The sequence below is a fragment of the Notamacropus eugenii genome, chromosome 3 (genome assembly GCF_028372415.1).
Source record: "Notamacropus eugenii isolate mMacEug1 chromosome 3, mMacEug1.pri_v2, whole genome shotgun sequence".
NCBI classification, from domain to species: Eukaryota; Metazoa; Chordata; class Mammalia; order Diprotodontia; family Macropodidae; genus Notamacropus; species Notamacropus eugenii.
This window is the reverse complement of record NC_092874.1, coordinates 331,635,283-331,663,019: the sequence shown is the minus strand read 5'-3', so window position 1 is coordinate 331,663,019 and position 27,737 is coordinate 331,635,283.

The window sequence follows — 27,737 nt, the reverse complement described above, 5'->3', positions numbered from 1 at the left end:
CTTCTTCTTCTTCTCCTTCTTCTTCTTCTTCTTTCTTCTTTCTTCTTCCTTCTTCCTTCTTTCTTCTTTCTTCTTCTTTTCATCTTCTTCCTCCTCCTCCTCTTTCTTCTTCTTCTTCTTCTATTTTTTAATAAAAGATTTAGATTTTGGCTAAAGCATGCCTGGGACTTTAAGTTAGAGTACTTAATGGGTGTATTGTTTCTATATTCACTTTGTCCTTTGGTTCTAATGGATCTGGACAGTTTTTATTTATGATTTCTCAAAATAATAGTGTGCATATTTTAAAGGGTATGTTTATTATGTTTTTCACAGAGTCACAGATGATTCTTAAATTATTTCTCAATTGTTTCTCAGTTATTTTTCAATTTATTTTCCAGATCATTTTAAAAAATCAAATATCTTCCATTTTCTTCTATTTTCTCTTTTGAATTTATTCTATTATTGCTTTCCATTTAATTGAGTTGTTGATTTTTGCCTGGTTTATTCTAATTTTTTGAAGTAAGTTTAACACTTTCTTTCTGAGTTATTTATTCCCTTTCCAATTGTTTCCTCTAGAACTTTTACTTTATTAAAAAAACCCTCTCTTTCTTCTAGATATTCATGTAGTCCTTATGGAAAATCCATTCTGTTCTTTGAGTCTCTGTTTCAGCTATGGTTTTACTCTCTCTTTATAGGTTGGAATTTTGGGAATTTCTGGATCAGCAGCAATTCTTTATAGTGATTAGTGTCTTCTTTGGTTTATTAATCTCCCCAGAATTTATTTCTGAATTGTGACTATGTGGGCCAGGCTCTATTTTGTACCATACTTTTGTTTGGGAAGGTCAACTGAGCTTTATTCTAACTCTTATGATCTGTATTCTTTTACTGACTTCCTCATGGGGTTAGGTGCCTCAGATCTTTGAAGTTCAGCATATTGCATCTTTAGGGATCACTGTAGCAGTTCAGGATAGAATTCTAGGGTTCTTAGGGCCCTGGGGTGCTCCGTTCTTAATGCTACCATGATGCATATTCATTGTCTTTCCCAGTGGCTTCTGAGATCCCTGCTTTAGGGAAATCCTTTTTTCTTTTTGCCTCCATACGTAGATCCTCACAGTCCACACGTGTCTCTGGCCCATCTTCCATTGGGCCGAGAAGCTGTTGGCTTGCTTGCATGTACTGATGCTAGTTTTTCTGACAGACCTTTCCTATTGCCTGTGGTCTACTTTTTTGTGGCTCTGGAGTGGAAAATGTCACTTATTTACTCTCTCTTGTTATTAGAACTTGTGCTATGTAGAGGATTTTGCTGGAGCAAGTACACGAGGGTTGATTTGACTATCTCTGTTTGGGCAGCCATCTAGGTGATACAGTGAATAGAGTGCTGGGCTTAAATCAGGAGGACCTGAATTCCAAGTTAGCCTTACCTACTAGATATATGACTAAATAAGTCACTTAACCCTGTTTGCCTCAGTTTTCTCATCTGTAAGAAGAGCCGGAGAAGGAAATGGCAAGCCACTGTAGTATCTTTGCCAAGAAAATCCTAAATGGAATCACGAAGAATCAGACATGACTGAAATGACTGACCAACAGCTTGGCCAGAAGTCTCTGACTCTTCAAAACTCTGACAAAACTAGATGACTTGCTCTTGACCAAATAGTCTCTATCTTGTGTTACTCCGTTTTCTCTATCCACGTCCTTCTCATCCCCTCCTACAGAAATATTTCATATTCTTTAAGGTCTGGCTCAGATATCACCTCCTCCATAAAGTGGTTCCAGTTCATCCAGTCATAGGTGTTTTCCTTCTTCCTCTGAATCCTCATGGCATTTGTATGTGCCTCTTTTGTTACCTTTGTCTCTTATCTTACAAAGAAGACTTTACAGAGAAAAAGTAGAGGAACTACTGATGAAAACAGGAACATAAAGAGAAAATTCAATTAAATTTGCTGTTTATTTTCTCTTGGTCATCTCAGGTCAGCCTGTGTTTTAGAATTATGACTGATGCTATAGCTGAGACAGATGTCAAGGAAAACTTATATTCAGAAACAGCAGATAAAGGAAATAAGTATAATATTTAAAAATGACAAAGGGCAAGCAAGAAATCTGATAAATGCAATTGTAAACCACAAATCCAGGGAACCAAAGATGAACCATGCTTCTTACCTACTCCCCGAGAAAAGATGGACTTTAAAAACAAAAAGACATGCATTTCTTGGACATGGTTGATATGAGAATTTGTTTTGCTGGATTACATGTGTCTGTTGTGAGACTTTTTTTTAATTGTTTGAGTCAGGAGGAGGATAATGGAAGGGAGAGATGAATAAACCCTTATAAAATAAGCACAAATTTTCAAGAATGAAATTATCACTTCAAATTTAGGAGCAATTTATTCTTTTATGTAAATAGTTAAAATTTTGGAATGATCATGTGACAGCTTAATTGGAACAGAGGCACTCTCAAAATATTCCAGTGTGATATAACAGAAAAAGTGCTAAACTTGGAGTTAGTAAACTTGGGTTTGAATCTGACCTTGCCTCTTACCAGTTGTGTACTCTTTACAAGGACCCCGTTTCCTCGTCATTGGAATCATAGAGTTGAAACTAACCTTAGAGATAATCAAATTCAAACCCCTCATTTTACAGAGGAGGAAATCAAGACCCAGGGATACTGTGACTTGAATTATCCAAGCTTAGATATATTGCAATTAGCAAGGCCAGGCTTCAGATTAGTCTTCTGAATCCAGATCTTTCATTCTATAATACCCTTCTGCCTATTTGGACTAGAGTTCCTTCCAATTCTAAGGCCCTAGGATTGTAAGCTACTATTCCAACTAAACTTTTATGAGAAATGTTCCTCTATTTGGCTTGTAATTCATATTTTTGGGTCAAGACCTGAGATCTATGGCCCAAGCATTCTTGTAGGTACTATAGGATTTGGAGCTGAAAGGGATCTTGGTCATGATGTCATTCAACTCCCTCATTTCCTTACCTACTTCCCAAAATACATCCAACCTAGGAATATGATTGTTGGGGAGATGTGTTATAAACAAAGGAGATAAAAATAAACTGCACTGGCAAATATTTGTTTCAAACAGGGCTTTCCACTTCAACAGAAGCTCTATTTCAGCAGGACCTGAAATGTTGCTCAATTTTTGTATCCTCTGGGTCAGTCAGCTTTGCTCTTCTGTGGTTTTTCACCCAGAGACTTAGTGGTCCCTGTGGGTTATTAGTATAGCAACACTGCCAGGACATGCTGTGTTCTGGGGTGGAGTGGAAGTTATTGTCCTTCAGAACATTCTTTTTCAGTGACAAACAGGCCAAATGTTTCCATTCTTTTTTCTTAAAAAAAAAAAAAACTGAAATTTTCCCTATGTGCAAAAAGTATCATCTGTGTGTCCCATATAAATGATTTTCTCATGTTTTCTGCACATGGCAACTGGCTTTCGTGTTAATTCATCCCGTGGTTGGGATCCCCTCTTGGGAAGAAGATTGCTAACAGAAAGACACATCTAGTGAAGTCGGCAACACACCCTGTTAAGTGTAAGATTATGAATAATTGTGCATAATTGCTGCAGTAAGAGAGCAATAGCTAATTGCTAGTGTTGCCTCAATCCAAACAACAAATGAAACTTAAAATGCTTACTGATACTTGACTGTTTAAGATAATGTAGATAACTTAGAGTTTTGGGTGATGCCAAAAGAGCTCTTAGGAACAAACTCTGAGATATCAAAAGAGTGAGAGAGAGTTATATACTTATAAGCATTAATTTTGTAGGAGAGGGTAGGGAGTACAATAGTAGGAGGAGAAGAGATGACAGAATGAGGAGTCTTGTGACAGTCCTTCTGGCTTGAATTCCTTGGAAAAAACAGTCCAAGCCTTGCCAAAAGTACTGTTAAATGTGTTTGAGCCAGTACCCCTACAGTATCTTAAAAAAAAGCAACAAATGCACTAAAGCAAACAAAGAAAAACTTAAAAGTTAACAAGCATTTATTAAACACTTACTATGTGCCAAACACTGTGCAGAGATCTGGGAATTCAAGCAAAAGGAAAAGAAAAAAGGGAGGCAGATACTTTCAGGGATCATGGTAGAGAAAAACTGAAAGGTCAGCCCAGAGAAGAATAAAGACCTTTTCCTTAAAATGGAAGTTTGGGGAGGAACCACTCAATCAGACAAAGTGGTTGCAGGGACAGAGTGTCCTTCTAGTGTGAAAATTCTAAGGGTAAAGTGAACTAAGGTGGCATAGCATAGAAAGCCTGAAGATTCAGGAGTGCAGCCTGAAGAATGAAGGAGGGAAAAAAAAAACCTCCTCTGTGACAAGGACAATCATTCCATAGACAAGAAGGCACTAACACAATGAATAAATATGGGCAGGGGGAAAATTTTATTGCTAAACAATGGTCAACAGAAGGGGAAAAAAGCCCCAGAAGTGAAAAGGGATCCATTGCAAGAATGTTCAGTCTGACTAGTAAACATAGGAAGATAATTTAAGGAAGTTTTCATATTGAAACAGATGGAATTAAAATCAGTGAAGAAATTGCAAACGCAGGCAAATAACAAACTTGGCAATTTAGAAAATTCCATGGAAACTCTTAGTTAATCAGTAAAACCTAAGTAATAATTTATTGGTTCTTATAAGGACCCAACAGAGTAGAAGTGGAAAACCAATTAACTAAATAAAATCAAAGAATCAAAATGGAAGATGATTTCAGGGAATTACAAATATAAATAGCAGAGTTAGAAGATTGAACTCAAAAAGATAACCTTTGAATTATTGGCTTCTCAGAAAAATTTGGAGGAAAAAACAATCTTGAATGCAATGTTTCAGGAAATCATTCAAGAAAACTTTCTAGGCAATTCATACAGCAATGCAGGGCTGGTTCAATATTAGGAAAAGTATTAGCATTATTGATCATATCAACAACAAACCTAACAGAAACCACATGATTATCTCAATAGATGCAGAAAAAGCTTTTGGTAAAATACAGCACTTATTCCTATTAAAAACACTGGAGAGGATAGGAATAAAGGGAACTTTTCGTAAAATAACAAGCAGTATCTATCTAAAACCTTCAGCAAGGATTCTATGCAACGGAGATAAGCTAGATACACTTCCAGTAAGATCAAGGATGAAACAAGAATGTCCATTATCACCACCATTATTCAATATGGTACTAGAAATGTTAGCTGTAGCAATTAGAGAAGATAAAGAAATTGAAGGAATTAGAATAGGCAAAGAAGAAACTAAGTTATCACTCTTTGCAGATGATATGATGATATACTTAGAGAATCCCAGAGATTCAAGTAAAAAACTACTTGAAATAATAAACAACTTTGGCAAAGTTGCAGATTACAAAATAAACCCACACAAATCTTCTGCATTTCTATATATTACTAACAAAGTCCAACATCAAGAGATAGAAAGAGAAATCCCATTTAAAGCTAGGGTAGATACTATAAAATATTTGGGAGTGTATCTGCCAAAACAAATCCAGGGACTATATGAACACAATTGCAAGACACTTTTCGCACAAATAAAGTCAGATCTAAGTAAGTGGAAAAACATCAGTTGCTTGTGGGTAGGCTGAGTCAATATAATAAAAATGACAATTCTACCTAAATTAATTTACTTATTTAGTGCCATGTCAATCAAACTATCTGATAATTATTTTCTAGAGCTGGACAAAATAATATGAAAATTCATCTGGATGAGCAAAATGTCCAGAATAGCAAGGGAACTAATGAAAAGAAATGCTGGGGAAGGTGGCCTAGCTCTACCAGATCTCAAATTGTATTATAAAGCAGCAATTTCAAATCACTTGGTACTGACTAAGAAACAGAAGAGTAGAAAAGTCAGTAGGCAATAAATATAGCAATCTACTGTTTGATAAACCCAAGGATCCCAGCTACTGGGATAAGAACTCACAGTCTGACAAAAATTACTGGGAAAACTGGATAACAGTGTGGTAGAAACTGGGCATAGACCAATGTCTGACACCGTACACAAGAATAAAGTCCAAATGGGTACATGATCTTGGTATAAAGATTGATACTATGGACAAATTGGTGGAGCAAGGAATAGTGTATTTATCAGATTTATGGAAAAGGGAAAAAATTCTGATTAAAGAAGAGATAGAAAGCATTATGAAGTGCAAAATGGATAATTTTGATTACATTAAACTGAAAAGTTTTTATGCAACCAAACCCAATGCATCCAAGATTTGGAGGGATGCAGAAAACTAGGAAAGAATATTTACAGCTAGTGTCTGTGATTAAGTCCTCATTTATAAAATATATAGAGAACTGAGTCAAATGTACAAGAATACAAGTCATTCCCCAATTGCTAAATGGTCAAAGGATATGAACAGGCAGTTTTCAGAGGAAGAAATTAGAGCTATCTATAATCATATGAAAAAATGCTCTAAATCACTATTGATTAGAGAGATGCAAATCAAAACAACTCTGAGGTACCACATCACACCTGTCAGATTGACTAACATAACAGGACAGGAAGATGATAAATGTTGGGGAGGATGTGGGAGAGTTGGAACACTAAGTCATTGTTGGTGGAACTGTGAGCTGATCCAACAATTCTGGAGAGTAATTTGGAACTATGCCCATGGGGCTGAAAAAATATGAATGCCCTTTGATCCAGCAATACCACTTCTAGGACTGTATCCCCAAGAGATCATAAAAATGGGTCCCATATGTACAAAAATATTTATAGCAGCTCTCTTTGTGGTGGCCAAAAACTGTAAATCAAGAGTATGCCCATCATTTGGGGAATGGCTGAACAAGTTGTGGTATATGAATGTAATGGAATACTTTTGAGCGGTAAGAAATGATGAACAGGAAGACTTCAGAGAGACCTAGAAAGACTTATATGAACTGATGCTGAGTGAAAGGAGCAGAACCAGGAGAACGTTGTACACAGCAACAACGACAGTATGAGAGTTTTTTCTGGTAGATTTAGAGCTTCATTTCAATGCAAGGACTTAAAAAAATTCCCAATGGTCTTTTAAGGCAAAATGCCTTCCACATTCAGAGAAAGAACTATGGAATTCAATCACAGAATATAGCAGGTCATTTTCTTTTGTATTACATTTTGGTTTGTTTTATGATTTCTCCCATTCATTTCAATTCTTCTACACAGCATGAATATAGTGAAAATGTATTTGATAGGAATGTATGTGTAGAACCTAAATAAAATTGTATGCTGTCTCAGGAAGGGAGGGGGGAGGTAGGGGGAAAAAATCTAAGTTATATGATAGTGATTTTAGAACATCGAAAATAAATAAAATTATTAATGTTTAAAAAAAAAGAAAACTTTCTAGGCAAGGAAAACAGAGTACAGAGTAGATAGACTGACTGTACAACCCCACAAAGAAGAAATCAAAATTCAATTCACTAAAAATAGTAGTCATCAGATTCTAGCGTTGCAATATCCAGAAACATACCCGAAAAACTACCCATAAGATTTTTTTTCTTTTGGAAGATTTTTCTTAATATAAAAACATTCTTTTTCAGTTAATGAGTATTTATTTTTTTCCCTTTCATTCTACCTTTCACTGAAAAAAAATAAAAACAAAAGCAAAACTCTTGAAACAAATGAAAACAGTCAAATAAAATAAATTCCCGCATTGGCCATATGCTACAAATATCTATTTCACTCCACACCTTGAATCTGAAAGCTCTCTATCAAGAGGTGAGTTGTATTCTTCATCATTAGTCCCTTGGAATCATGGTTGATTATTGCATTGATTAGAGTCCTTAAGTCTTTCAAAATTGTTTATATAATGCTGTAGAGGAAAAAGAAAGAGAAAAGGGAAAATATTTATACATTTTTATAGTAGTTATCTAGACAAAAACTAGATACTAAAAGGTGCTTCACCAACTGATGCATAGTTGAACAGATTTTGGTATGTGAAAGTAATGGTACTATAAGAATTAACAAAAGAGATAGTTTCAGAGAAACCCGGGAAAACTTGGATAAACTGATGCTGAGTGATGTTAGCAGAACCATAAGCACATCTTTTTTTTTTTTTTTTTTTTTTTTAACCAGAAATGATGCATTAGAGAACTCCTAGACATTTGTTGGGAGGAAACTAGATTTAACTCAGTCCTTTGATGTGCTACTGACCTGAAAGCAGAATCATAACAAGATAAGGTGTCTTTAAAACAATGAATTAATGAATGAATGTGAAAACTCAATGAATTTGCATTTTATAAGGAGTGATCAAGAGTATTTTCTTTTAGAGCCACTAGCTGAGGGGAAGGACAATAAAGAGGCAATGTTAGGAAACGATTGTTGAAGCTTTATGGAATGAGATTAAAAGGAAAGAAAGGACTTGAAGAATGGGGAGAAAGGTAAAGGGAAGGACTGTTGGATTTTGATTGTGGGATCCAGCAGAGGAAGCTATACCGTGTTGGATTTATATTAGGAATAAAGTATTTAACATTTGGAAGAATTAATAACAAACCACATTAATAATGAAAACAATGGAGAAGTTAAAATATTATGTTAGACAATAATAAGCATGTTTACTTAGAAAGCTCAGGAAAATCTGCCTGAATTAAATGAGTTCATAAATACAAATAAATCCTTCAGCTTGCTACAATGGAAATAATAAAATGTATATTCTGAATATGTAGTTTAATCACTGAAGATTTACATGAATATCTAGGAAGCAACAGATCCCAAGACTGAAGTGTTTAAAATGTGAAAATTAGGTAACTTCTGCATTTCAGGCAGAAGACTTATTGTCCCCACCCAGCTTTATCACATGGAGAGGGAAACAAATTCCTCATTTCTAAACCAAAAAGATCAGTGTTCAAATTCCATCTTTGATGCTAAGTAGCTATGTGACTCATTTTACAAATGAACCAGATGAATTCAGAGGTTTCTTCCAAGTCTCAATCTGATCCTAAAATATTATATTCATTTACTAATATCCTCAGCATTTCTACATGTTAATAAAAAAGTGTGTTTTTGGTTGTTTAATTGTCTGTTGTGTCCAGCTATTAGTGACCCTATTTGAGGTTTTCTTGGCAAAGATACTGGAAAAGTTTTGCCATTTCTTTCTCTAGCTCATTATACAGATGAGCAAACTGAGGCAAACTGGGATAAGTAACCTGTTTAGGGTCACACAGTATCTGAAACCAGATTTGAACTCAGAAAGATAATCTTCCTGACTTCAAGCCTGCCACTTTATCAACTTTGACACATGGATAGTCTTTATTGTTATTTGTTGTTACTTTTTTAAGAGGACCAATGAAATCACAGGTGATGTTTCTGACTTGTGTCTGAATTGGATTAAGTGGGGCACATTTGCACAAAGTTCTCAGCCTCACTCTCTCTTCCAGAGTCATAGAAGTCCACTGGCAGGACAAAAATCAGGATGATTTATGATGGCCCCAGATGCAGTAGCTGATGTTGGTGTCTTCCATGTCTGACCAATCTCTCAGTATCCCATAGCACCTGCTAGCTTCATTGCTCAATTGAAACAGACTCTTCTCATCTGTTGATTCCGTTCAAATTGTATTTAAATGGTATTTCTCCTTCGATCCATTTTACTTACTGTCCTACTATCTATGTGGGATGTAAAGGATATTCATGGAGGACTAGCTCTGGTTTGAGGGCTTTCTGAGCCCTTTTCAGGGCTGCTCATCCTCTTTTGGTATCTACCTTTCACCCAACTCTCACTTGTGGCTCCAAGAAGCTGTAGCAAGCACACAATGTCTATATACCAGTAAATTGTTTCAGCCTTTGGGCTAAATCAGATTGAGGGTAATCAATGAGTCTCAAACCCATTGATGAGTAAGGGGGGTATCTACCCGCAAGCATGTGAAGACTTTCCCCAGCAGCTACAATATTGAGGAAGCATTACAAAACAAAATAAGTACCTTGAATAAAAAAACTAAAAAACCTTAAGTTTTTGCATGGACAAAAACAACGGATCCAAAATTAAAAGAAAAGATGTAAATTAGAAAAAATTACAATATTGAACATCTCTAATTGAAAAAATGACATTCAAAGCCTACATACAATCGACATACATTTATCAAGGTAAAAGCAATTCTTCAATAAATATGTCATCAAAAGTTATGAATAGGCAGCTCTTTGTCTTCTTCCTTTGCTTAATATTTTTATTTTCAAGGATCATTTAAAAAAATTAATCAATTTTTCTCCCTGCTCCTCCATCTTAACCTCCCCCATTGAACAAAAATATCTTTTTTAAAAAAGAAAAAAATAAGTCCCTCAGTCTGTAGCTGTATAGTCTGACAAAACCAATCCCAGAATTAGTCATGTCTCAAAATGTTGTTTCTTTTTGCTTTTAAGTTCATTGCCACCACCTTGTCAAGATATTGGAATCATGTTTCATGGTTTATCATTATATTCATCAGAATTCTAAAGCCCCTCAAAGACATTTTTGTCTATAATGCATGGAGTACACTTTTTTGAAAAAGGGGAACACAAATTACCAAAAAGCTCTTGGAAAATCAAGTATTGAAAATTATCATAGATATAATTTGGAATATTTGCAACTGGGGCAAAAAGCAGGAAAAGAACCTTCATTTGTCAGGGAATTTTTGCTTAGTGGGAACAGAGACCTGGGGACACTAGCATGAGATTAGTGGGGTGGACTGTATTACTGTGGATCATCTGATAGCTTTTAATAGCATCTAATCTGATAGTATCTAATCTGAATCAAACCCAACAAATATTTGCTAAGCACTTGCTTTGTGCAAAGTGCTGTGCCAGCTGCTGGGATTACACAGACAAAATAAACCAGTCCCTGTCCTCAAGTTACTAGCATTCTCCTGGGAGAATATACTATTTAAACAAGTACACACAGGAAAGTTTGAAGGAGAAACAGTACCAATAATTGGATATAAAAAAGTTTGCTGTAGGAGATAGCACTGGAGCTCATGCTTGAAGGAACCTAGGGTTTCTAAGAGAAGGAGATGACAAGGGTGTCTAGGCGTAGAAATAGTCTATGAAGTGGTGTGCTGATAAATATTTAGCAGCCAGCTCTCTAAAAATAAAAATACAGGACACATTCTTAAATTTAAGTTGCATTGTTATTATTTTCTCCACCATGTTCTTAATTGTATATAATCCACAAAACAACAAATCAAACCTTGAGTTGTAGCATTTGCCACTTTCTTAGGTATAAATGTTCAGACTGAAAATTTAATAATTGACTCTTTCCAGGTAGTTTAAGCTGCCTTTAGCATACCCCTGAACCTATGGGAAGAAAGAGGTAAAAGTTGACTTAATTTGGGGAACAACAGGCAGTCTAGTTTGAGTGACAGATGGTATGAAGAGGAGTAATGTGAAATAAGCCTGGAAAAGGAAGATTGGAGCTAGGTTGCAAAGGGCTTCAAATGCTAACCTGAGTAATTCATATTTCATTCTAGAGTTAATAGGGAACAACTGAGAAAGAGTGGAATGATATGGTCAGACTTAAGCTTAGGAAGATTATTTTTGCATTTATGTGGAAGATGGATTGGAGAAAAGAGACTCACAACTCAGAATCCAATTTGGAAGTTATTGCATAGTCTAGGTGAGAGGTAATGGTGGCCATATTAGTGGAGAGAAAGAAATAAGAGGGAGAGATGTTATGAAAGTAGAATCAATAATATTGATTTTTTAGATATGATGAGTGAGGAAGAGAAAATATTTGAGGTTGTGAAGCTGGGCAACTCAAAAGATGTGGTGCTGTCAATAGAAATAGGTTAAGTATAGAGAAGAGATGAATATAAGGGAAATGAGAATAAGTTTGGTTTTGGACAAATTGAGTTTGAGAGGCCTAATGGTAGGGCATTCGGTTTGAAATATCCAATAGGTAGCTGGTAAAGTGGAACTGAAACTCAGGAGTGAGATGAGGGAAGGGTTTATAGATCTCAAAGAGGTAGTTGTATCCATGGGAGTTGATGACATCACCAACAGTGAGACTACAAAGAGAGAAGAGGACCCAGGACAGAGATTTAGGATATACCTATGATTAGTTGGGCAAGACAACTTATCTATACCTTATTCAATGTACTCTATTATCCAATGTCACTGGTGTCCTTGCTGCTCCTTATATATGATAATGCACCTACCAATTCTGTGTATTTTCCTGATTATCCCCTAAGCTTGAAATATTTTCTGTCATTTCCACCTCTTAATTTCTCTGGCTTCCTTCAAGTTTAAGTTAAAATCCTGCCTTCTGCAGGAAACATTTCCTGGTCCCCCTTAAGGCTAATGTTTTCCCTCTGGGATTCTCTCTCTCTCTCTTTGACCTGTGGTTATTTGCATGCAGTCTCCCCCGTTAGATTGTGAATTCCTTGAAACCAGGCACTGGTTTTTGCCTTTCTTTGTATTCTCTGTGCTTAGCACAGTGCCACATAGATACTAGGTGCTGTATAAATGTTTGTTGACTTGACATGGGTGGTGATGCAGTATAGGAGACTGTAAAAGGAGTGGTCCTATACTTTGGAGAAGAATCAGAAAAGAACAGTGTCAAGATCCCGAGAGTAGCCAGAAAGTAGGCAAATGTATCAAAAACATCAAAGAGGTCAAGGATGAAAAATGAGAAAAGACTGTTGGTATTATCAATAAAAGGTCACTGGTAACTTTAGAAAGAATGGTTTCAGTCAAGTGGCAGATGAAAAACCAAATTGTAAGGGGTTAATAAGTGAGCACACTAGCAGCTCTTTTGGTGGTGGCCAAGAACTGGAAATCAAGGGATGCCCATCAATTGGGGAATGACTGAACAAGTTGTGGTATATGAATATAATGGGATACTTCTGTGCTATAAGAAATGACGGGGGGGGGGCGGAGCCAAGATGGCGAAGTAGAAAGATGCACATACACATAGCTCCGAACCCACAAACCACAGAACGGCTAGAGGGGACCAAGCCAGGGCGAATTCTGCACCCAGAGACCACGGAGTATTGGAGCGAGGGAGATTTCTGCTCCGGAGAGACCTGCGGACCTCTCGCGGGGGGTCCTTCACCGCGGACTGGGTGCTGGGACAGGGAGCGGAGTGCGGCCCTGTCGTGGCCGCGACACTGAGGGGAGGAGATCTGAGAGGGCTACGGGGACGGGATCTCCAGCGGCCACGCGGGTCCCCCCACCCACAGAGGGACCTGCAAACCTCTCGCAAAAGGTCCGTCGCTCTGCAGACGCGGAGCCCAGCCCGGATCTGCGGCGGCGGCGGCCACAGCTCCGAGAGGCACAGATCTGAGAGGGCTCCGGAGGCGGGATCTTCAGTGGTGGCACGGGCCCCCCCCACCAACAGGTGACTGACAGGGGTGGGTGAGAGAGTCTCTTTGGCGGGTTGAGAGGGGAGTGGGGTGCCCCCAAGGCTCGGGCCCCCCCGGGAGGTGGGGGCTGAGAGGCGGCTGCGGACGGGGACTCCCCAAACGGGCAGGAGCCTGGATCCATTGTGGAAGGTCTGTGCATAAACCCCCAGAGGGAACTATGCCTGAGAGGCGGCCCTGCCCCTGACCACCTGAACTTAATTCTCACACTGAATAGCAGCCCTGCCCCCGCCAAAAATCCTAAGGAGGGAAGCAGCACTTGAATCTCAGTCCCCAAATGCTGGCTGGGAGGACCAGGAGGCGAGGTGGGTGTGAGGAGAACATTCAGAGGTCAGGCCACTGGTTGGAGAAAATGCCAAGAAAAGGGAAAAGAAATAAAATTATTGAAGGGTACTTTATTGGAGAAAAGACACTTCCTCCCTTCCTTTCTGATGGGGAGGAACAATGCTTGCCATCAGGCAAAGACACAGAAATCGAGGATTCTGTGTCTCAGCCCACCCAATGGGCTCGGGCCATGGAAGAGCTCAAGAGCAATTTTGAAAATCAAGTTAGAGAGGTGGAGGAAAGACTGGGAAGAGAAATGAGAGGGATGAGGGAGAAGCATGAAAAGCAGATCAGCTCCCTGCTAAAGGAGAACCAAAAAAATCTTGAAGAAATTGGCACCTTGAGAACTAGCCTAACTCAGTTGGCAAGGGAGGTGCAAGGGGCCAATGAGGAGAAGAATGCTTTCAAAAGCAGAATTAGCCAAATGGAAAAGGAGATTCAAAAGCTCACTGAAGAAAACAGATCTTTCAAAACTGGAATGGTACGGATGGATGCTAAGGACTTTTCGAAAAAGACAGATATCTCAGAACATACCGTGCAGATTCGAAAAATGGAAGATAATGTGAAATATCTTATTGGAAAAGCAACTGACCTGGAAAATAGAATCAGGAGAGACAATGTAAAAATTCTGGGACTACCTGAAAACCATGATCAAAAGAAGAGCCTAGACATCATCTTCCATGAAATTATCAAGGAAAACTGCCCTGAGATTCTAGAACCAGAAGGCAAAATAAATATTCAAGGAATCCGCAGAACACCACATGAAAGAGATCCAAAAAGAGAAACTCCTAGGAGCATTGTGGCCAAATTCCAGAATTCCCAGGTGAAAGAGAAAATATTGCAAGCAGCTAGAAAGAAACAATTCAAGTATTGTGGAAATACAATCAGGATAGCACAAGATCTGGCACCCTCTACATTGAGAGATAGAAGGGAATGGAATAGGATATTCCAGAAGTCAAAGGAACTAGGACTGAAGCCAAGAATCACCTACCCAGCAAAACTGAGTATAATACTTCAGGAGAAAAAATGGTCTTTCAATGAAATAGAAGACTTTCAAATTTTCCTGATGAAAAGACCAGAGCTGAAAAGAAAATTTGACTTTCTAACACAAGAATGAAGAGAACCATGAAAAGGTGAACAGCAAAGAGAAATCATAAGGGACTTACTAAAGTTGAACTGTTTACATTCCTACATGGAAAGACAATATTTATAACTCTTGAAACATTTCAGTATCTGGGCACTGGGTGGGAGTACACACACACACACATGCACACACGCACACATACATAGAGACAGAATGCACAGAGTGAATTGAAGAGGATGGGATCATATATTAAAAAAAAAAATGAAATCAAGCAGTGAGAGAGAAATATTGGGAGGAGAAAGGGAGAAGTTATATGGGGCAAATTATCTCTCATAAAAGAGGCAAGCAAAAGACTTATTAGTGGTGGCCTAAAGAGGGGAGGCAAGAGAAAAACATGAGGTCTACTCTCATCACATTCCACTAAAGGAAAGAATATAATGCACACTCATTTTGATAGGAAAACCTATCTCATAATACAGGAGAGTGGGGGACAGGGGCACAAGCAGGGTGGGGGGGAGGATGGAGGGGAGGGCATGGGGAGGAGAATGCAATACGAGGTCGACACTCATGGGGAGGGAAAGGACCATAAGAAAATAGAAGTAAAGGGGGACAGGATAGGATGGAGGGAAATATAGTTAGTCCTATACAACACAACTAGTATGGAAATCATTTGCAAAACTAAACAGATATGGCCTATATTGAATTGCCTGTCTTTCAAGGGGAAGGGGTGGAGAGGGAGGGAGCTAAGGAGGTTGGAACTCAAAGTGTTAGGACCAAATGTAATGCTCTTACCACTGGGTAACAAGAAATACAGGTTAAGGGGTCAAGAAAGCTATCTGGCCCTACAGGACAAAAGAGAAGATGGAGACAAGGGCAGGGAGGGAGGATAGAGGAGAGAGCAGATAGGTCACAGGGGCAATTAGAAAGCTCGGGTTTGGGGGGGGGGAGGGGATAAAAGGGGAGAAAATTTGTAACCCAAAATTGTGTGAAAATAAATGTTAAAAATTAATAAAAAAAAAAAAAGAAATGACGAACAGTTGGACTTCAGAAAAACCTGGAAAGACTTATGTGAACTGATGCTGAGTGAAATGCACAGAACCAGGAGAACATTATACATAGTAACAGCCACAGTGTGCGAGAACTGTTTCTGATAGACTTAGCCCTTCACAGCAATACAATGACCTAAAACATTCCCAAAAGACTTTTGAGGCAAAATGCCATCCTCATCCAGAGAAAGAATTACAGAATTGGAATGCGCAACGAAACAGACTATTTTCTCTTTTGTTATGTTATGTTTTGTTTTTTCTCATGGTTTCTCCCATTCATTATAATTCTTCTATGCAACATGACTAATGTGAAAATGTGTTTAATAAGTAGAGTCCATATAAGATTGTATGCTGTCTAGGGGAAGGGAAGGGGAGAAAATTTAATATTTATGGAAGTGACTGTAGAAAACTGGAAACAAATAAATTAATTAAAAAAAAGAAGTGAGTCCACTCTTCTCAAAAATTTATATTCTCTTTGGATGATGTAAGTAAATAGGTATGATGCAGGGCTCAGGGTGATTTACCTAAGACTCTCCTCATTGATGGAAAATGATAACTTGATGTTCCATGCTACACAGGTGAAATATCAATGGGAAAGTTTCAAGAAGGGGAGACAGATAAACAACTGTGGGGGGGAAGTGATCATGAATCATCTTGGAAAGAGCAGGAAGTGTAAGCAAAGAGAAGATATCTTTTTCTAGGAATCTGACTGCTGAAAAGGAGCTATAGGATATCTTCTTATTTTTAACAAATTTTTATTGGTTTCTGGAAGTCAGTTAGAACATGCATGGCCAAGATGGAAGGAGAGGTCTAACACTAAGCTCTACCAACCCACCTCTTCCCCACTATTTTTGTCCGTATGCAAGTGTGACCCTGGCAACCTCCCTTCCCTCTTCATACTGATGTTGGGTGAGGGCTGGCAAAAGGTAAGGGGTGGCAAATGGCCAGGATCTTCTGCCAAGGTCTGAAGGTGGTGGGAGTGTGAACTTGAGCTTATCTGTTAGGCAGATGTGTGCTGTGGGTGGGGAAGAGGTAGAAGAAGGGAACACATCATCTTGGGAATGAGAGTTTATGGCAGATGGCACGGATGAAGGTAGGATGCCCAACTCCCTTTTTCTTGGTAATTAAGCTCTGGGATGCCCTGGCTTCAAGTGTTTTCCAATAGTGTCCCTCACACAAATTTTACACTTCCCACTTGGGAGGATAGGGAAGGTCTTAACTATGGTCTCAAGCCTGTTGCTCAGTGGCAAAGTCACATCCATGACCCTTTTTAAAGAATAGGAGCTACCAGCCTTCTTTTAGATTTACACCAAAAGGAAGTCAACTATAGGAAGAAAGGAACCATCTATGCAAAAATATTCATAAGAGCAAATATATGATAGCAAAAAAAAAAAAAGAAAAAGGGAAACAAACTATATGGCTAATATTGGAGACCAGCCAAATACCTTGTGGTGCACATGTGATAGAATATTATTGTGACATTAGAAATGATAAATATGAAGACTAAAAAAAAATGAGGGAGTTTATGTGAAATATTGTGCAATCACAATAACAGAACTAAAAAAAATAACTCACACTAAGGAAGGCTCGTCTTCCTGAGTTCAAATCTGGCCTCAGACCCTTACTAGCTGTGTGACTCTGGGCAGGTCATTTAACCTTGTTTGCCTCAGTTTCCTCATCTATAAAATAATCTGGAAGAGGAAATGGCAAACCATTTTAGTGTCTTCACCAAGAAAACTCCAAATGGGGTCACAAAGAGTTGGATATCACTGAAAATGACTGAATAAAAACAACAAAATTCAACCATGTAAGAGTAAATAACGTTAAATAATGATGAAACTAATGACAAATGCATGTGATCTTCATTTATTTTATCCATTGGAAAATTGCACAGACAGCCTTTCTCAACACTTTTTAAATATTTTTTTTATATATTCATTTTATTTATTTTTAATGCTCTACAATCACTACCATAAAACTTAGATTTTTTCCCCCTTACCTATCCCCCACCACCCCCCTCCCTCCCCAAGACGGCATATAATTCTATATAAAATCTACTCATACATTCCTATTGAATACATTTTCATTATGGTCATGCTGTGTAGAAGAAATAAAATAAATGGGAGAAATCCTATAACAAACCAAAACATAGTACACACACACACACACACACACACACACACACACACACACAATGATCTGCTACATTCTGCGACTGAATTCCATAGTTCTTTCTCTGAATGTGGAAGGCATTTTGCCTTAGAAGACCATTTGGAATTTTTTTTTTTAATGTCCTTGCATTGCTGTGAAGATCCGAATCTACCCGAAAAAACTCTCACACACTGTGGTTGTTGCTGTGCACAAAGTTCTCTTGGTTCTGTTCCTTTCACTCAGCATCAGATCATAAAAGTCTTGTCAGGCCTCTCTGAAGTCTTCTTGTTCATCATTTCTTATGGTGCAATAGTATTCCATTACATTCACATACCATAAATTTTTCAGTCATTCCCCAATTGATGGGCATCCCCTTGATTTCCAGTTTTTGGCCACCACAAAGAGTGCTACTATAAATATTTTTGTACTTGTGGGACCCTTTCCCATTTTTATGATCTCTTGGGGATATAGTCCTAGAAGTGGTATTGCTGGGTCAAAGGGTATGCACATTTTTGTAGCCCTTTGGGCACAGTTCCAAACTGCCCTCCAGAATGGCTGGGTGAGCTCACAGCTCCACCAACAATGATTTAGTGTTCCAACTCTCCCACATCCTCCCCAACATTTATCATTTTCCTGTTCTGTCATGTTAGCCAATCAGATAGATGTGATGTGGTACCTCAGAGTTGTTTTGATTTGCATCTCTGTAATCAATGGTGATTTGGAACATTTTTTCATGTGAGTATACATAGCTTTAATTTCTTCCTCTGAAAATTGCCTGTTCATATCCTTTGTCCATTTATCAATTGGGAAATGTTTTTAAATGTTTTGCTTAACTATTTCCTGGGTTTGAGGTAGTTCAGAAAATCTCTGTTTTTCTGTCCCTAACATTTTTGATGACAGGCTATCTCCATTCTAGATACATGAATATCTCCTGTTTGACATAACCGCTCCTTTCTAGACTCTTCTATGCCTGGAATTTTCCATGTCCCAAATTTGCCTGCCCCATATAACCCTTCTTAATTGGAGAATACTGGTTGTATCTTTTTAAGGCTTAGGTAGAAACTAAATTTTTATAACCTACATTTTGCAGCTTCTACCACTCTAAATCTTCACTGAATACTAAATCTAGGTTGCTTCAAGATTGTTGTTGTACAGTTGTTTCAGTCATGAAACAACTTCGTGACCCCATTTAGGGTTTTCTGGGTAGAGGTATTTAAGTAGTTTTTGCCATTTTCTTCTCCAGCTTATTTTACAGATGAAGAAACAGAGGCAAACAATGTGAAGTGACTTGCCTAGGGTTACACAGCTAGTAAGTATCTGAGACCAGATTTGAACTCAGAAGGATGAGTCTTTCTGACTCCAGGGTTGGTGCTCTATCCACTGCACAATCTAGTTGTGGGCTCACTGAAAAAATCCTCAGTATGACTCACGAAGAAGACAGGATATCAGGGATAATCTATTCCTCATCCTGCTTCTACTTCATTTTGATCTTCCCTACTAGACCTCTGTATTTTGAAAGCTTTTGTTTTATATTACTTGGAGATTATGAGGATTTGTTGTGGCAATATCTATTAAAATGTTGTTCTTAAGTTTTAATGAATCAATTTTATATCCATGTAATTACTGGCAATATTTTATTCTATGATGATTGTAATAAGTTTGTTGGTTGAGTTCTCTAGGATCTTTTAAGATCTGTACTTATAGTATGGAGATTTGTCATCTGTTAGTTTATGAAAGATAATGAGCTTCTGATATATAATTCTTGTTACTAGGTAACGTCTTATTAGGTACTCAGAAGTTTGTTCTTGCTCAATCATCATGTCCAACTCTTTGTGCCCCTGTGGACCATTTCATGTCAATACTGTCCAAAGGGTTTTCTTGGCCAATATACTAGAGTGGTTTGCCATTTTGCTTTCCTAGTAGCTTAAAGCAAACAGAGATTAAGTGATTTGCCCAGGGTCACACAGCTAGTAAATGTCTGAGGCCAACTTCCTTACTCTACACCTACTACTGTATCTATCCATTGAGCTACCTAACTGCCTCGCTTCAATAGATCTAAATTTTTATAGTCTGGGGAGATGTGCTGCGCAATTTCTACTATCTCCTTGCATAAGCTACATTGATTACTAAATGTAGGCTCCTTATGGATGATCCTTCTGCAATTTCTGGGTGGCAGTAACCTAGTCCTGAATGGCCATCATGAACCCCATCCATTTCCACAAACAAATTTACACAGCAGCCATTTGCTCGGTGATTCTTTGTTGATATATTGACAGCTGAGTTCATGCGAATGTTACCTACCAATGGAAGGTCTTGTGGTTCTAATGTTGGATCTTTGACATTTCCTAGATTCCATTTGGATCCAATTTGTCATCACTCTCACCATCATCATAATGCTACCTGCCTCAATTTTTAGTGACCTAAAATTTCTTATTTTTTTCCATTATGGATAATAGTGACAATTGATAAATGAATAGAACTGAAGTTTTGTAGAGAAAAAATGGCAACAACCCTATACCCCATGGATTCTATTTAGAATGAAGATTTTTGAGCGTTTTGGGAGCAGCTGATATGTGATGGGCTGAAATCAAACTCTCCACTATCGGGCTAAAATAGAAAAAAAAACACATGTGCGTACTTTGTATTCTAGAAACACTTTATAGAACTTAATAGAACATTTAATAAGACTACAGAGTATAATTATGACTAGTCCAATATTTTATTTTTTGTTCAAGGGAAAATTTATAAAAGCAAGAGCCTGAAGTTTCAGTTAAGATTCCAGGCCCCTAACCTTTGTATCTGCATGAGTTCAGCAGGATAGGACTATAGTTAAATGGTTAAATGTTCTCCAGTTGAGGTCACACTTTTACCCCTGTCTTTCAACATTTTGACCAATGTACAGTGTTGTATGGTGGGCGAAATTGCCCGTACAAAGGCAGAGGTTCAAGTGTTTATCCTGAGAGAGCCAAAAAAAGAAGTAGATCAAGGGATGAGGTACAGCTGGGGTCAGTGGGCATATAAGGCAAGAATTCTTCATGTGACTCTGTTGTCTGCTTCTACAGATAAGTATTCTCTCCCCCGCCTGCATAAATTGTGTCAGCAGACAGTCATACTGCTGTCTTCTAACTCATGATCAGAACCATCCTTTTTTCCTGGTCATCCTGCAGAAGTTAGCAAATTTTGTTCCAGTGTATAAGGAAGGTTTCAGGGTTCTTCCCTCCAGGCCCCAGGAATTTGTGTTCCCCAGTACCAAGAAAGGAAACAGGTCTTTTCAGTCTATAAAAGAAATTCAGCTCTGAAGCTAAAAGGAATTTTCTGTCCCCTTCTTCCTACTCCGTTTGTATTTGAGTATTAACAATGACCCGTGTTTATGGAAAAACTATGAAACTGTAACCAGTAGGTAAATTTTTCTCTCTGCTTATTGATGTGAAAAGAAATGTAAAGAGGTTAGGATGACTAGGAAGGGGAGGGACTGATGTTGGTAGATAAAGTGTGATCTGCCAAAATTTCTACTTAGCAATGAGACATTACGTAGGCATACTGATTTTTAAAAAAAATTAAGGTTGCAAGGTTGAAAAATTGTATAAAACCTGGAAACTTTCAAAAACCAAAAAATGTAGGCAGGTGGGGAAATTTTTACTTGACAGTAACCATAGCCGTAAAATCAAAGAGATATTTTGCGTTCTATCCAGTGCAGTAGCTAAAGCTTATTTTATCCAAAAAACACTAATTAGGATTGGAATAAAATTACTTACCAGTGTCTTTTTGAGTTCAGTTCACTTGAAAGTCTCATGAAGGAGCATAGGTATCAGAAACATAAATCCTGCTTGAAACTTCACACAAAAGAGATGCAGAGATATAAAAATTATTTAGTTGCTGTTTTGATGCATAAATCTCACTCCTACTGCCCCACTCCATCATGGCCAAAATTTGCCGCTCAGTCCTGTTTTCTTTCAAAATTGGCATGCTTAAAATCACAGCAGGAAAGCTTAAACTTTGTTCTGAGAAAGAGGATTTTGAAATAACTGAGTATTTCAAAAGATAGCAGTGACCATATGTGACTGATTTGTCCGCTGGACTTGAATCCACAAGCTCAGGATATGCCTTAATTCAGAAGAAGAAAGAGTGGAAGAGGCTGATACACTTTTCAATTTTTCATTGTGAGCTTATATTCATGTCTGTCTGATACCAGAAAAGAAAATTTTAATGGCAGAGCAACCTTAATGAAAGTTATGCATTAGATTGGTAAAACCAAAAGGAAAGAGGAAGAAAATCTCCATTTTCTCCACTCCCATTTTTATCTGTTGCTACAAGTTAAGGGTAGAATTAGCTTTAATAAAATCACTCCTTTTTCTGATTACATTTGGCACTGTATGCTTACTGGATATTTATTTTATTCTACCTTATATTAGAGTTATTTTTGTATGTGTTGCATTAGTAGATTTTAAACTTTGCTATCTTGTTCCTTCAGGAGCACATTGCAGGGTACTCTCAGATGTTTAACCACTGGGTATCCCTGTTAAAACATCCCCATGCCAAACTTTTAGGTTTTATTTCTGTTATTAATGTTTTCTCCCCAGATCAGTCCTTTCCTAATGCCTCCTCAAGAACTAAATGGGATTTTCTTGCCTTACATGGGCTATGTTCTTGGGACTCTGTTGACCTGGTTTCCTCCACTGAGCAGCCCCCTGTGGAACAGGTCTCCTCCTTTAGCCAACCTGATGGTGAATCCTGTGTAGGGTTTCCCATCTTCAAATGGCCTAGGTCATGGGCGGGGAACCTGCTACCTTGAGGCCACATGTGTCTTTCTAGGTCCTTGGGTACAGCTGAATTCAAGTTTTGCAGAACAAATCCTTTTATTAAGGAGATTTGTTCTATGAAGTCTAGATTCAGTCAAAGGGCCACCCTTGAGGACCTAAAGGGACACATGTGGCCTCAAGGCCACCAATTCCTTATCCCTGGCCTAGGATTGGTTAAATCTGGATGCAGCTACTCCATATGTAAAGGTCATTGCATTTGAATTCCCAGAATTTGGAGTAGAAAGGAACTGGGATGAGGCAGGACATTAGACGCCATTACTTGATTTCACTTTTATTGGTATCTTCAAACTAGGGTGCTCAGTGACTCTTCACAAATCTTTTTTATCTGCCCTACAATTCAATAACCATATCCATAGCTACTGTCTGATCAAGGGGTTTCCCTTTCCTTTGGGCATCTCCATCCATAGGGTGACCTTTTCTATCCTTACTGGGCACACTTCAGGGCCTGCATTTTCTGCTTCATGAAGCTCAATCTGATGGACAAGGCAGAACACCACTCAACACTGAGCAAAACCTAGTGTCTAGTGCTAGGGCCATCTTGGTTCTCCAGGTCAAAAGCAAGATCTGTTTTCAAAGCTTCCAGCATGACTGTTGACAGGTCAACCAGCTGGCTCCTTGGATTTGCAGACAGCTGAGTCACTATCTTCATCTTGTAGCTGAATGATACCTTTTGATGTCAGATTTAATTTTTCTTTGTTCACTTCTTGAGGAAAGCCTTATTTGTTTGCATAGACCTGTTAATCCACTCCAACATCTAAAATGTGATTGACAAGCTACTTCCTAAAAATTAAATTGATTAAATTAAATAAATAAATTAAAAATTAATAACTTCCAACTTGCTGTAAAGAAGGGAGTCCTCTGACAGAATGCCCACTTGTTTAAATTCCCCTTCATTTAATAGGATGAGGACAGCTCTGATCCTCCATAACTAAAGAAACCAGTGAGCCAATGATTCATGTGGCTGCTGCCAGTTCTTAGTCTAAAATGAGCCCAACTCATTCCAAGTATATTCCCATGTTTCCTACTGATCTCTCTTGATTCTAGTTAACCCTGGTTGTCTCCCTTGCCCAGGCTTTGGTGGCATCACCTTGACTGATTAGGATAAACAGATTCTCAGGGCAGAATCCTCTCATCAAGCTTTCTAAAGATAGCATGGGGCATTGGCTATATCCTTCTCATTCACATCCCTCTGGGATATGAATATTCCCATGTGATAATCTCTTCCTTGTAGAGACTGTAGCCCCTTTCTCATTACTTTACCTTATTATTTATGGCCCTGAACTCTTGTGTGAAGAGTGTCTTAGGGGCAGAAGAGGTCCTCCTCAGCCTCAGAGTCCTTTATATTTGGATACTGATTCTGAAAGATTTTGAAATATATTTGGGTTCTAATTTTGAAAGATTTTAGTGTTTGGGGTCCTTTTTGTTCTTCTTTGGAGAAGAATGACTTTCTTCCCAGAGCCAATTAATATAGATTACCATCTTCTTCAATTATCAGAAGAAACTGTAGAATACCAGATCATGATGTACCTTTGCTGTCCTGCTGGTGTTTCTTCTTCATTTATCTAGCTGTGCTTTCTGGGTCACTTGGAATCTCCTAATGCCTCTAGTTGGATATCCCCTGCATTGCTCAGGACTCCCTCACTTCCAGGTACCACGGACTGGCATTGGGTCTCCTTGTTAAAGGGAAAGGCTTCTAACCCTATCTATATCCTCTTTCTTCATAAAACACAAGGCCATTCTGATTGAACCGTGATGAAAATGACTTATAAGAATCCTCTTGGTGTCAGTTTCAACAATGATCATCTAGGCAAAAGTGTATTGCTTCCTTTTGTTGTTACCAGAGAAGGATATAGTCATATAGAAACTCAGGGATACACATTGAAAGCTGAAAACTGAGTATAGCTCTTCAGTATCTCCCTATTCCTCTAGGACATGTGCTCAATCCCAGGGATACAGTGGCTCTCATGGAAGTGAGGTTCCTATTATGAATCTCCACAATTGTTCTTATCCACCTCAGTTCTCAGATTCTATCAGCCTCGTGGTACTCAAAAAATCTAATTCTACAGTTAAAGTTACTAAAACGCCTGTGCTCTGACTCAGAGCAGGCCTCAGTAGGCCATAGACAAAAAAGAAAGACTCCATATATGCTAAAATATTCATACCAACATATTTTGTGATAGTAAAGGACTGGAAACCAAACAGATACCCATCAACTGGGGAATGGCTAAAGAAATTGTGGCACAGCATTACTTTTCTATAAGAAATAATGAACATAGTGAACCATGGAAAGACTTAAAGGAACTGATTGAAAGTGAAGTAAGCAGAACTAGGAAAAAGTACTCTCAAAAGTAAGCATAATACTACATTGGTTTTGTGTGTCATGGACTTTCTTCTCTTTTTCATTCGCCATGACTGCAAAAATATAGTTAGAAAGAATGTCTTGTTCAGTCATTTGGCATCATCCTACGTACCCCACTCCTTTACTCTAAAATCTGGTGATAAATTGTCTCCCCCAGACTGACCCCTTTTCATGTGATTTTGAACCCTTTCCCTCTTATCTTTTAAAATAACACATTCCTCTCTAGGTGGCACAGTAGATAGAGTACAGGCCCTAGAGTCAGGAAAACACTTATCTCCCTGAGTTCAAATCTGGCCTCAGACACTTACAAGCTGTGTGATCCTGGGTGAATCATTTCATTCTGCTTCCCTCAGTTTCCCCTTCTGTAAAATGAGCTGACAATGAAATGGCAAACCATTCCAGTATCTTTGCCAAGTAAACCCCAGATGGGATCACAAAGGATTGGACATGACTGAAAATCTTCCTCTTGATTCAATCTTTCATGAACAACTGTTTCCTCTTTTGCTTCCTACAAACATGCCGAAGTTTTCCTATCATTAGAAAATCTTCCCTAGATTCTACTATCCCCTTAAGTTATTTCCTATTTCTCTTCTTTTCTTAGTCAAACTCCCTGCCTTCTCCCCCACCCAGCCCAAAAAGAAAAATTATCTACCTTTGTGGTCTCAGTTTTTTCTCCTCTCATATTCTTATCAGTCATTTTCAATCTAGCACCTTATTTTATCACTCAACTGAAACTATTCTCTCCAGAATTACGAGTGGTCTCTTCATTGACAAATCTGATGACCTTGTCTCAATTCTGAGCCTTCTTGACCTCTGCAGAACTTGACAATATTGACACTCTCTTCCTGAATCCTCTCTCCTGTGTAGTTTTTTGTGACCCTGCTTTCTTTTAGTTGTACTATTTCTCTGATGTTTCCTTTTCAGTCTCCTTTGTGCATCACCATTCATATAAAGCTTTCTAATTGGAATGGTATACCCCAGGGCTCTGCTCTGGAAATTAAGGAGGTATCCCTTCTATTTGTGAACTGGAGACACAAATTCTGATACATGAATGTAATGGAATATGATTGTGCAGAAAGAAATGATAATTTCAGAGAAAATTAGAAACACATCTATCATTTGATGTAAAGCAAAGGGGCAGAACCAGGACCATTTACACAACGATAACATTATGGAGAAAAACAATTTTGAAAGATTTTAGAATTCTGATCAAACAATTATAAGCAAAGAGGGTAGAAGAATGAAGATGAGACATGGCATTCACTTCCTGATATAGAGATGATGAACTTAATATGCAGAAAGAAACATGCATTTTCAGACATGACTAAAGTGGGACTTTTTGTGTGTGTGTGCCTATGCACCTGTATACTCAGGGATTTATTTTTCAATTTTTTTTTTTAACCGCTCAGTTGGGGAGGGTATTTGTTAATGGATACTGCTAACAATCATAATCAACATGAAGAGATATGGAAAAAAATGGTGTATAACCCGTTCATATCATAAACTCACTTTATACAAAAAACAGTGCATTGAACAGTAGTTTTGGCAACCTTATATAGGTTTTAGTAACATAAGTAGAAGGGCTAGAATGAAATTTTGCATAAGGCAGAAAGAGGGTAATGATTTGCACATCAAAGTACAGTTAGAAGGAGGAGAAGATCCATATTAGGTAAACTAGTAAGCTAGTAGTAAGCTAGTAAGTAAATACCAGGGATATTACTGGAGTTTGCAAGTAACCGTTAACACTGGAGTTACAGTTCATTACATGACTTGCTCATCTTAAGTAAAAATTGCAGTAAGAAGGTTAAACTCCAAATTCTCTCATTATATTTGGAAAACAGGAACAAGCATTTACCGAGTATCTATCTAGCCTTTAGCTGGTGCTAAGCCCTTGTAAATGTCTCATTTAATTCTCATTAACAACTCTTTGAGGTAGGTGCTAGCTAGTATGACCCTCAGTTTTATAGTTGAAGCAGCTGAAGCAGATAGAGGTTAAATGATTTATCCAAGGTCACACAAATAGTATGTGTTTGAGGCAAGGTTTAGACTCAGGTCTTTCTTTAGTCTCAGTATTTGATTTACTGCACCACCTAGCAGACCAATTTTAAAATGCTTGTTCATTGTTTAAAAAATATATATCAAAACTATTTTAAAAGAAAAGTCTCCAGGTTTGTGGGAGGAAGAAGGGATTAGTTAATGGGGAGAGGCAGAGAGTAGCCTTTACAATAATAAAAATATTAATTAATATTAACTGATTTTAAAAATATAGGTTATTGTATTGAAAACAGTTTCTTTGAGGACAGAGACTTTTCATTTTTGTCTTTGGTTCTCCAGTGCCTAGCCTGTTTAATAGGCACTTAAATTGGCTCTTGATTGATTTTTATTAATTGTTTTATATATAAAAAAGTAGAGTCAGAATAGAATATCAGCAGACTATAAGCTTCTTTTGGGGGAAGAGATGATTTTCAGTTTTTACCTTTGTATCATCAGCCTTGTACAGTGCCAATCAAGTGCTTGTTGTAGTAAATGAATATGAATTGTCTCATTTTAACCTCTTGTAAGAGTTTACAAGAGGATTTGCTTGCTTCGTTTTGCATGGGAGCAGTTGCTGAAACGGTAGAAAGCAGCTACTGCGTAAAAGAAAAGAATTAATCAAATTGTAAAGAATGGA